We start from the raw sequence: 10,764 nt of genomic DNA on the forward strand, positions 1-10,764 counted from the left end.
GCTTTCAGCATGGGGAAAATGAAAGAAAAAGCCCAAAAGCTCTCAGCAGGAAAAGTCTCCAGGTCTCTAACCTACTCTAGGAAAACTGATATTCTTGTCTGTGCTGGGATTTCCCTCAAACTCCACCACAGTACACATACCTCTGCTAGCTGTGGGAATAGGAGAGGTACCAGTAGACTGGGGTGTCATGTTACCCTATAACAAAGTATTGTCTAAATCCATTGTGTAGCCAGAACATTGGGAATTGGTCCGCCAGTATGTCAGGCAACTGTAGCTGTGCTCAACCAAAATTAGGAAATAAATTTAGGAAAGCTCAGCAGAGCCATAAATTGCCAGGCAGAGATGCTTATTAGTTTTTGGCAAATTAACTAGCCTTTCTTCGTTCAGGGTGATGAGAGCTTCTTTTGAGTTCGCTGAGGAATCACCAGTTTGTCTTCAGGCCTGAGACCTTTGTGCACCCATTCCATCACTTTGATTAATCTGGGACCCGAGACACGCATGCAGAAATGCTTGCATCCAGTGTTTCAAGCTGAAAGCATTCCAACCCAAAAAGGATTTTGAAGAGAAATTGCCTCTGGATTTTCAGATTCATGAGTCTTCAAGGGGCACCTTTAGAGATAAACTTAATTAAGCAAGTCATTCTATTAATCAGTTCTAATTACTCATGCAAATCACAAGTGCTCTGGTCTGTGGTTAAGTGAAACCTGATTTGATCCCAAGTGCAGCTAGGCTCAGAAAGTCCAGTGGGTATTTTCAAGAACGTGCCTTAGCTGATCTTCCTGCTTCTCTCCAGATACAGTAATCTTCTGGAGACTGTAATGTGAATTGATTAGTTGTCATGGGCCGCAATGCTATTAACCTAAACACTGGGAAAGGGGATGGAAAGCAGAGTATGGAGCACAGGAATTCTTTCTCTCCATCTGTTTGGTACACACGTGTGCCTGTGCACAGGCGAAGGTCAAGACTATGGGCATATAACAGCGAACGCAAACTGCGTGTGTGAAATGTCTTCCGAGTCAAAAAGAGCTGTCTACCCTTTTCAAAGCAGCGATCTGCAGTGACTGTTTCCTGGGAATCAGAGAGCCAAATTTGTCAAAGGGACGTGACTCAGAGTAGGGCATGATTCTGTGTGACTTGGGGCCCCAACATGCCATTCTCCATCTTAATCCCACTATGTAAGACAGCTGTGAATAACTCAGTATTAGCCTGGTAGGGAATGTGGGCAGCAGAGGTAAATGAGTGAGTGATTGCTGGCTTCACCTTGATTGATTTGCGTACCACGGTGGTGTTGGTTAAAGGGCTGTGAACATGGGTTTATTCCTTTTGTGGCTTTAAAGTGTCAGCAGCATAAATATTCATTAGCATAAGAGCGGTGTTAACACTTCAGAAAGGTTCCTATTTCACAGAATCTGGCTGTGAGACCTATGCCTTTGATTACATCAGAGTAGAGAAACTCCTTTTGCCTGACCTGGGGTTTCCCAGACCCTGGCTGTGGTTACCATCTCCAGTGGGCTGCATTCAGAGTATGCCAATGGAGCCAAGGGCCTCACCAGTGCAAGCTTCAAGGCAGAACACACTGCTTCCATCAGCCTGAACCCTGTCTTGCAAAGCATCTCCCCTGAGCTGAGCTCAGTGATGGTTGGCCACTGGCTGAAGATCCCTCACAGGACAGCCCGGGCTGTGGGTTCACGATGATTTTTCTTTTATTTGCATGCATGTGTGCTCTCCCTGCACGCACCCATCCATGTGCATTCCCCCTCCCTTTCGCACTTGCTTGCATGGCTGGCAAAATAGGCTACAAGCAGATGAAAATTGAAACACAGAAGAGAGCAAATTACAACATGTTCAATTATCTTTTTCGAAATCATTCTTCATCTCTGCTCTACTCAGTGCCTAGTAATGTTTCCTTTGTAATCTGACAAGGGCATTTTTTTTTCCCCACTTGCTTTATCCCCTCTCTTGGGTGGCAGGGTGGTCACAGAGTGAGGACATGGGGAGAAGTCATGTAGCAGGGCCAAACATTTCAGATTGTGTTAAGTGGAGATCCAAAAGACCAACGCTTTCTTGGTCTCTGTTCAACGACCTGAACAAAGAATTCTCTCTCTGACAATTGTGAATGTTTTTCCTTGTTGCATGCAAATACTACAATGGCAAACACTGATTCCCTCCCCACCACTTTCTTGCCAGGGAGGCAGGCAGAGGTAGCTGTGCCTTGTTTACTTCCTCACTGTTGCATTGCACTCTCCACAAGCACTGCCAGCCTCCTGCTGGCCTCACCCAGGGCTTTGATAATTAACAAGCTCCATCTCTTGGCTCCTTGCATCAGCCCTGCAAGATAAGGATGACTCAGGTATCCATGGCTGCCTCTGGTTTTCCTTCTCCTTTGACTAGGAAATTTAGCATTCCTTCTGAGTTGACAGTGCTGGTGATTAATTTTTTCTGCCAGTTTACCAGAGGAATGTTCCTTCCATATGCCTGAAGACTGGCATGAAGGGATCACCCTTTGGGTTGGGAGGAAGGTTTGTTCTTTATGGTCTATTTAGCTCTTGGCCTCTCTACTGAGAAACTGTCAGAGAATACAGAGTCAAGTGAAGTAGTAATAATGTTTTAATAATGAGGATACCTGTCTGCAGTAAAACAAGATTATATCAAGACATTTTATGCAGTTCACATGTAAGTTAGAAATGACTTTTGGTGATGCCAGCAGGGATTGCATTAGAGGACTGAACAATAAGTGCTAGAAATTGACCATTAAAATCGGGAGAAATTTCTTCAAGTAATGAAACATATTTAAACGTGTGTGTTATAAAGGTGAAATGATTGAGCAGCTTCCAAGTCACATTATGTCTGGTAAAGAGGCTAGTCAACTTAAAAATGGAAAGGAATTTTTTGTGGTTTAAAGTAAAAGTAGGGTGGTTTGGTGTGGGATCTCAGTCTCTCAGAACTGGGGTGCAGGGTGAACAAGACCCCCCCTGGGGGGCTCGGGAGTCCTGGAATGCTGCCAGAAATGTCTGGTGGCTGGACTTTGATCCCACATGGGAGATGACATCAGTATGAGGACGGGAGGATTTCACTGGGGTGAATGGTGAAGGGACAAGTTAATTGGAGTGTGAGATACAGGGTTTAAGATCCCTGTACAGGGGGGTCTAGAGAGGCAAGATGGAGGGATTGGGGCGTGCCCTTCTCCTTCTTCTTCTTCCTCTAGGCCTCCATCTTCTGTGGTGATGTTGGCACTCCGGGATTGGACCTTACTAGGGGAACACTGGTTAATAAGGGTAGAGGGTATTGGAGAAAAATGATAAATATTGTATACGTAACTCCGGGTATAAAGATAGGTGACCGCCCCAGGGGCTTTCAGTGTGTGCCCATGGCTGACTGCTGAGCAGAACTCTGTCAGGCCAAGAGAAAATCTTTTAGATAAGCAATTAATAAACACCAAGACCAAGAACAAATCTGAAGCTTCCTCTCGTCCTTTCGAACCCGGGGGCCCAAGGCCATCTTTGGGCTTTTCCCCAGACCATCTGAACAGCCCAGAAATCCCACAACTGGCGCCCAACGTGGGGCTCGAACCCACGACCCTGAGATTAAGAGTCTCATGCTCTACCGACTGAGCTAGTTCCCCTGGATTGTCATCTGGAGGATCCCCTGCTAATTGCCCTTCTGTGAGGTTCGCATTCGGCCCACCTTGGTATCTGTTCCGCAACTCAGCAAGATATTTTCTCCACCTTTTTTCCCAGACAAGACTCTGTGTGTCAGTGAGGATCATTGCCACAATACTTCGAATGTCATATGGTGTGAGATCATACATAGAGAATGTCCCTCTTAATAGCTGTTTGAAGTATTGTGAGTTCAGCCCAAAAGTCTGAGCTGCCTTCCCTAAGTCTTTGAGTGTCTCATGACCCATCCTTTCCCACCTTGGATTCTGTCCCTGGGCATCATATGTCACTGGCATTGTCAAATCCCCTGATCCCGGGAATAAATGCTTTTCCTTTTCCAATGCTTCTCTGATTTGCCTCCAATCCATTGTCTTCACCGGCTCTTGAAACCCCTCTTCATCAGACTCCATTGGGATTTGCATGAATAATGGTGTTGTAGATGTCATCGGTGATTCATAGTGTCTCATTTTTCGCCTTGAGGTTTTTGGCCTTGCTCCTAAATCCGAAAAGGAAACTCGAGGATCCTGTTGATATTTCTTCTTTACTGCATTGAATGAATGCAAGAAGCTTTTTGCTGCTTCTGCTGCTGATAGCATCCATGTTGGGACACCTTCTGATGCTGTGATCCTTATGACATCTTCCCCTTGTAGCTGTTCTTCATCTGAGCTTTCATCATCTTCATGAAATCCCGAAGTGGATGGATAATCCCTTTGTCGTGTTAACATTGTTTTCTTCGAGGTGCTTCTCTTTTTATATATTGTTGGAAAAAATTGCTGCATTGTTGCAGTCTCGCCACGAGATGGCGCTGTGGCTCCGCCGAGCCGACCCGGCATGTCGTGCACTTCTGCCCTCCTGCCACTAGGTGGCGCTGTCACCGGCCTCCCTGGCTCGGATGACGGTGCAATCTCGACTGCCCCACTTCCTCTTCCTGCTCGGCGTCTCCCATGAAGGGAAGGAACTGAGACTCCGAGGCTCGGGACCAAAGGCGCCAGATCTGGAGATGGTGTGGAGCCCCGGGACGTAGAATCCCTAACACGGCCCCTCCTCACCCGCGACGTCACAGGGGACCGGGCTCGGGCCCGCCCGCGTCTTACTCTCTGCGCGTGCGTACTCTCTGAGCTACTTCCGGTGTCCCCCAAGGTGACGTCATCATCGTCTCCCCCCTGTCTCACCTCCGAGGTCCCCGCCCCTCGGTCTGTCCCAGAATCCAACCCCTCCTCCTCTGACGTTGTGTTCGCCTCTCCCGCCGGCACCCCGGCTCTACCCGCGATTCGAGCTGACCGTCGCACCGGCTCTGACGTCACAACCGCGCGCCTCCTGCGTCCCGCCGCGGCGGCCCTCTGAGGCTGCAAATTTTCCCTCAGCCCGCCTTCCGCGTTCGCGTGTGAGTCTACACCCCGGTTTTTGCGAGTTTCGCCCTCCGCGCGCGTCTCCTCATCCTCACCCGCGCTGCTCGCGTCCGCCGCCGCCGCCGCGTCGCCGCTTTCGCCGCGAACAGGCCCCCCCCCCGATCCCTTATCTTCCTGCTCCCCCCCTTCTGCTCCTGACTCCTCCACACTCTCTGTAGTTTCAGGACGCCCTTGGGGTTTGTTGCATTTTTTGATCGGGGGTTTTAATATTTTTTCCCGCTCTCTTTTTTCGAGAGCCCTTTCCCCCTGGCCTTTCAAAGCCAGAGTAATTTTTTTCCCGGAGCTCTGCCGCTCCGCCCCCTTCTCTGAGGGTACCGCAGCTTCTCGCTGCTTTTCCAGTCTTTTAGACTGCACTGAAATACCTTGTAACATGATTCTTGCCGGCGAGAGTAGCTTTAACGCTGTCTCATCTTTTTTTGTTGCTAAAATATATAAATGCCTATTAATCTCTTGCCAAAACCCCACTTCGAACAGCAAATATGTCTCAGCAAGTGGATAATTGAGCCTTGCCCATAATAACAGCTGTTTTAATTCTTTCTTTGGGATCCCTTCTGTATATAATTCTGCTACACTTTGTAAGGTGGATAAGATTTCCCGTTGTTCTTGGGAGAGTGTTGCCCCCATGATTTTATTTTGGCCTTCTTACCGAATCTGTCGTCAGCGTGGTCTGGAGGCCCTTGTTCTCCGTCCAGCAGATCACGAGGGATGGATCAGAGGCGCCTTTCTGGTCCCAGTCCAGGCCGCTCTGCTACGAGCTGTCTTCAGCAGAAGCTGAGAGATGGAGTTTCTCAGTGACTGCTGATTTTTGCAGCTTCTCCCGGCCGGTTTTTTCTTTTTCTTCTTTCTTTCTTCAGGCTTCCCTCCTCTGGAGTTATCAGTGCTGTTCTCTTGGCTCTTCAGCTCTTCAGGGCTTTCCCCCCCCCGAAAGGTTTGGTGGGAGATAGCCCGCACAGTGGACGCCAGTTGTGGATTTCCCGGCTGTGGGGGTTTTTTTGGGTTTTTTTTTGTTATTAGCACCAGTGTGGTAGGGTTAGTGGGATGTTCTTGTACAGGTAAGAAGAGACAAGAGAAGAAATGTAAGCAGCCCAAAGCACTTATACTGCAATACCTAGCCAAGACAAGAGATGGCAAAAAGCGTTGTCTTCCTACCTATTTGTGGGAGGACTGTCTTGCACACAGTTGCTCAAAGACCTGTTGGAGGAACTGGTAACTTAGCCCATCTTTTGGGAATCCTAGCTCAATTCTCAGATCTAAAACAATGATTTCTGTTGGTTACCACCTATGCTCATCTTTCAGGGGAAGACTTGAGTTTGGCAGGTTAGTTGTCCTCAGGCATTCTAGCAGCCATGAAGATAGCCTTAAACTCTCTGTCCAAAAACCCAAATTAAAGAGCAGTGTATTGATGCTGAAAATCAATGAGAGCACCTAATGAGAAAGAAATTGCACTTGTTACACCTCTGCAAATATTAAACCCCCAACTCACAAAATCAGAGGCAGTAAGAGTACTCTTTTGTATATTTCTCCAGTGAATATGTAGGGAAATAGGGTTGTTATTTAACCAGCATCACACACTAAAATGGGGATAACCTTTTTAAGATCTACATATTATCAAATATAGCATCATTTTTCAAGCCAGTACAGTGAAAAATGCAGACAGCCATGGTGTTGCATAAATGACATTTGAGGTGTTCCAAAGTGACAGGGACTTGCATGTTTTGACTAGCAGTTCAAAACACTTAGCAGAAGGCCTCTAAACCAGAGTCCCTAAATCACTGGCCACTTTTGCAAATGTAGGCCTACATTTTTTTAAAATTCACTTCTAATAATTTAAAGTGTCATCTAGGGAAGTAACATTTGGGTTTAAATTTATGGAACCAATTGAATGTGTGATATAAATCTATATCATTCAGCAGTTACTCCAGGAGTGAATCTTGCAGAGATTCTTAACCTGATAGTGGGCCCTTAAAAGAAAAAGAGCAGGAAGGTATTGAATTGGAACAACCTAGCATCTCTCTTGTGTTTGTCTTTGGTAAACACTGCAATTTATTTAAAGCACATGGAAGGGAGAAAAAATATGGCAAAGTTAAATCCCAACAAATTGTTTTATATTTACAAATGAATTAGATTATTTGCATTTGTTGTGTTTTTGAGTCTCTTTGAAACTGCAAATTAATGAGAAAAAATTATTTCCGAATCTTATTTTACTTAAAGGCGAGTTTAGCGAAGGCAATTTGCATGTAAATCAACGTTTACCTGACGCGTGCAATTTCCACAGTTAGATAAACCATAACATGAAACAGATGAAAGACATGGGAACTGTATAAAAATTCTTTGAAAGATAATAGGCGGCAGTTTGCAATAAATATTCATTAAGGGAGAGGGTGCCCTGTTCTCTCTCTGTGCTGCTCTCCATACAGCACTCACCTCTTTCCGACAGCCTCCTTGTTGCATGTCTTTGCTCTCCTATTTCCTGCTTATTTAATCTGTCTGCTTCCTTGCGCTGCAGCAGGGGTCACTTTCATTATGGGATGTTCTGGGCATTTCCACCATCGCTCTCTATATGTGTGATTTATAATGCAGACCAGGAATGAGCCATATGAAAAATCATCAGGGAGGCAAAAGCTATTCCCAGGCTAGGAACTAGCAGCCCTGGGCAATGCAAACAGTTGCTGGGGGCAGTAGGCTGCAGGAATGGGATGGCATTGTGGCCCTGCTGTGACTCACCTGCCAGCTTTTCCTGATGCACAGCCTCTGCATGCATATCCTGCCAGCACCCCACCACAGTTAGTGAAGGAGCATTGGAATGCAGGACATGGTAAGGGTGGTGAGCAAGGATCTACTCCAATAGACACAGAAAGCTGGGTGACCACTTGGCTTTCCAGCCCTCTCCCTACTCCTTTCACATTTGTGGGGAAAAAAGCTCTTTCCCCATGGGAAAATTTTCCCCTTATCTCTGGGGCAGCAATTGTTTCCTTTGCCTGATCCCAAAATGTGAAGATCCCTGAGAAAATTTTCTAGGCAACAGCTGTGACCAAGAGGATGCTTGAGAGGAGTACAGGCAAAAGGAAGCCACGTGCCAAGTCCTGTGTGCCTCTATGGTGTGGGTTGGATGTTTGATGGTTCTTAGATACACAGGGAGCATTAGAGATGCTATAAGGTATTTAGAAGTCTATGGAACTTCTGGGAGTGATTGCGCATGCTTATCATTTCTGTCAAATAACTGATACTTCAGCTAAAATAGACCACGCATTTACCACACTCAGAATATGGCTAAAAATTTCCTAAAACCTGCATTTTTAAAACAACTAGTATGTGGCCAATTCAAAGATCAAATGTTCTGCATTATAGTGAATTCACACTGCAGTTTATTGTATGTATCTTCTGTACCATTATTGTCTGTTGTCTGATCTCATGCCTAGAGAGCCATCAAAAGCTGTGATGTATGGCCAGATTGTGGACTGGCAATATGCTGTGAAATTGTAATAGCAGCAGGTTTGCAACATATCTGGAAGGGCTGTGTTCTCCCTCCCCAAAATAAGCCATTTTCTCAAATGACTGATCTCATGTTTGAAAGGCAGTATGCTCCTCATGTGCTGCACTGCAGGATTTCCCCCTGAGCAGCAAGAAAACACATGCTTGCTCAGGTGGCTGCTGCAGAGCAGACCTTCCTTAGGACAGACCTTGCTGAAGCCCATCTCCTCACACCACAGCAGGACTGAGGGCTGGGGGATCCCTGCTGTTCTCACTATTCAAGTGCAGTTCCTATTGCTTTGTTGATTGTAAGAGTCATCTGTCACTTTCCTTTCCTAAATTCCATCTCATTCCATCTTGCCAGCCTGCAGGAGACTGCAGCCAGAGCATACCTCTGGGGCTTGGTATGTCCTTGGGAGCAGCCGTCATCTTCCCCGCTGCTTCCTCCTGCACCTGCATTGTAGAACTGTGTGACCACTTTCAGCTACAGAGCCAGCTCCACTTGCTCACACTCTCTATTTACATTTAATATCCCTTAAATGATTAAAGCAAACATTCCTAATTAAATGTTAACGTGCTGTAAGTATCTGCAGCCAGCGTTTTGTCCACCCCTCTAATCTCATATATGTGGACATAGCCCCTGGACTTAAGGAGAAAATTACTTTTTGAAACTTTGATGGGGGAAGCACGAATAACTTATCCAGTCATCCCCATTAGGTTAACTCTTTGCCCTTGGGAAGATCATTGTGCTGCTGCATTCTCAGGGGTGGTTGATGGCAGCCTGCATTGTGCTCAGGGCCTCATGTGGCTGGCTCAGCATAGGGCAAAATCAAGCCTACAGAGACTCTGTATGGGCTGAAGGGACAAGGAGCAAATCACATTGTTATATAAATGGGAATTAGATGTGGATTCATGTAGTTTTATTTTTCTTTCTCCCTCTCTTTCTCTCTATATATGCCATTAGATTGTTTGCATTTCTCAGTCTGCTTTGTATTCCAATTAAACAGTGGAGTTTTGTTGGTGTTTTATTTTCCTCCAAAAAAGGTTCTTTCCCACTCGTGTTAGACTGTGCCAACACCTTTTTTGTGTTGTGTCACTATTTACTGCAACACTCATTGCTGCAGTAAATGCAGTTCCTGAGGAAGACGTTCCTGCAGTTTCACTCCCTCTGCTGACTACTTCTGCAACACCACCACTGACGGAGCTTAAAAGGTGGGGAGATTTGCTCCAGTGCCAGGATATTCCTTGAGCAGCACTGTCGCTGTAAGACAGCTGTGTGCACTCTGCCATTTGCTTCCCTGGACCCCAGAGCAACTCTGAGGTAGACAGGAAACTGTTGCACTCCCCCATTTTTTTCCACTTAACTTTCAGTCAGTCTGCTCTTTACATTTTTTTAGAAGTTTGTTCATCTGTGAGGTGTTTCAGAGATACCTTTTGTTTTGAGGTCGCTGTGGTATTTTAGAGATGTGTTCCCTGTTCTTGCTGTCTTTTTTGCTAACCAACTTTATTCTTTCATAATTTTTATTTCTTTAGTATTAGAAGTAGGTCTTCTGAAAATAATCTGTTTATACAGACAAGACAGATGTGACCAATTCAGTATTAAGTCCGATGTACGTTTCTCTCTAGAAGTTCCCCTTGCACAATATTTGACTCATTCCTGTTATATCAGTGCTCAGTATTTGAGAAGATTATTGAAATCTATCCACATCTTGGCTAATGAGAACATATAAACTTGCTTAGGATCTGAAACAGTAGACTGCATCCTCACATGGTTTATTCTAGTATGGCTCCAGTGAATTTTTCGGCTTTAGTCCCTCATGTTGCAGGTCCTTAAGCACTTAGGTATCAGCCATAAAAATACTTTCAGGCCATTTTCAGATTGAGCAGTTATTGAGGGAAGGCAAGGTGGCTATGGAAGTACTTTGCTGCTATTGGGAAGACAGTTCTTATGTGTGCTTCCTATATTAATATTGTCACCTAAATCTTTTCTCCTTATGCTGCAGATGATGGTGATTTTCTTTGCTTGATGGGACAGTTTGGTTGGTTGGAATTTTCTCACCTAGAAACTCCCGAGACATTAAAAAAGGTCTTCTGAAGTTGTTCAAGCTTGCTTTTTGAGGTATTCTACATTTTATTAAAAGAACCGAGTGTTCATCAAGCTAGAAAAAAGTGTGTCTCTCTGTAGTTCCTTGGACGTGCCAGTCATCGGTGTCGTAGACGTACATGAA

General features: G+C 45.5%; 1 non-coding gene across 1 annotated transcript; it reads right to left on the minus strand.

Moving 5' to 3' along the window:
* Window positions 1–3,549: 3,549 nt before the first annotated feature.
* On the minus strand, window positions 3,550–3,627 carry TRNAK-CUU (transfer RNA lysine (anticodon CUU)). Its single transcript has one exon. It is a non-coding gene; the product is annotated as a tRNA-Lys (tRNA).
* Between the last annotated feature and the right edge of the window lie 7,137 nt (window positions 3,628–10,764).

The sequence above is a fragment of the Melozone crissalis genome, unplaced genomic scaffold, assembly GCF_028551555.1.
Source record: "Melozone crissalis strain CALT ecotype California unplaced genomic scaffold, PUWL_Pcris_2 ptg000008l_1, whole genome shotgun sequence".
NCBI lineage: Eukaryota > Metazoa > Chordata > Aves > Passeriformes > Passerellidae > Melozone > Melozone crissalis.